This window comes from Penaeus monodon, chromosome 14, assembly GCF_015228065.2.
Source record: "Penaeus monodon isolate SGIC_2016 chromosome 14, NSTDA_Pmon_1, whole genome shotgun sequence".
NCBI classification, from domain to species: domain Eukaryota; kingdom Metazoa; phylum Arthropoda; class Malacostraca; order Decapoda; family Penaeidae; genus Penaeus; species Penaeus monodon.
In genome coordinates, this window is record NC_051399.1 from 16,819,039 (window position 1) to 16,820,529 (window position 1,491).

General features: G+C 28.9%; 1 protein-coding gene across 2 annotated transcripts in view; it reads left to right on the forward strand.

The window, feature by feature from the left end:
- Window positions 1–1,372: 1,372 nt before the first annotated feature.
- LOC119580930 overlaps window positions 1,373–1,491 on the forward strand; it is a 7,894-nt gene continuing 7,775 nt past the window's right edge. The window contains exon 1 of one of the 2 annotated variants that reach the window (XM_037929173.1): window positions 1,373–1,491. This exon is cut by the window's right edge and continues 27 nt beyond it. The gene's annotated coding sequence lies outside the window, so the exon portion shown is untranslated. The other variant, XM_037929174.1, reaches the window with a different exon arrangement.

A 1,491-nucleotide genomic window follows, 5' to 3' on the forward strand; every position in this document is an offset into this window, starting at 1 on the left:
ACACCACACACACAAAACACACACACACACACACACCCCACACACAAAACCCCATATAATATAATTATATATATATATATATATAATATAATTTTTATAGGTGTGGGTGTGTGTGTGTGGTGTGTGGTGTGTGTGTGTGGACTGTGGTGTTTGCGTTATGTGTGTGTGGGTGTGTGTGTGAATGAAATATTTCATATATTTTATGTTTAAATAATATATATATAATATATATATTATAATAATAATATATATGTGTGGTGTGGGGTGTGTGTGTGGTGTGTGTGGTGTGTGTGTGGTTGTGTGTGTTGATGTGTGTGTGGTTGTCTACAGATAGTAGGTAGATAATACATACAACAACATACATACATACATAATATATAAATAATACTACATACATACATAATACAAAACATCAACAACTTACAACATACATTAAAATAATACAAAAACATAATAATACATACAAAACATACATCCAAAAAAATACAACAACATACATACCTAAATACATACATTTCATACATTATACATACAACAAAAAATACATATAACAAAAATTTATTCATTTATGGAAATATATATATATATAATATTATATAAATATATATATATATTATGTTGGTGTGTGTGTGTGTGTGTGTGTGTGTGTGGTGTTTTGTTGTTGTGTGGTGTTTTTTTGTGTGGGTGTGTGTGGTGTTGGTGCTGGTTGTGTGTGTGGTGTGTGTTGTGGGGTGTGTGTGTGGTGTGTGTGTGGTTGTGTTGGGGTGTGTGTTTTTGGTGTATGCATAGTAGAAAAAAAAAAGATATGCCTGCAGAAAAAAACGAAAAGAAAGTCGAAAGTCAGGCCTCGATCAGGTTTTCTAAGAAAATAAAAATACTCAGTGATAATGCCCCTCTGATTTAAATTTTTGTGAGAAAAGCCACAGGTTGAATTGAGTTTTAAAAATTAAATTTTCCCTAAAAGTACATCGCCCCCACGAACACACAGGAGGAGATATGTTGCCAGTGATGGGTAGATGCAGCCTGCCTATTATTTTTTTTTAAATATGATGATAATTGTAATGTTATGTTAAATAAATGATTGATTTAAAAATGATAATGATTAATGAATAATATAATTATAATGATTAAGAATTTTAATGTGAGAGAAAAAAAAGATAAAAAAATAATGATAAAATAATAATAAAATAATAATAAATAAAAATAATAATAATAATAAAAAGAAAAGTAATAATTAGATAAAATAACAGAAATAATAAAAATATTATTAAAATAAAAGTGTAATAATAAAATTCTAAAAAAAGAAATCATGAAAAAAAGAAAAAAAAATAAAATAAAATAAAATAATAATGATAATAATACCATTTCTCTTGACACATGCAGTTTTTTTAATCCTCAGAGCCCATAGTACCTACGCAATCTTCCCTTCTACGTGTTAATGTTACTTCGATAAGTCTCAACTTGGCAGCGTGGCTGGACGGAGGGTGCCCC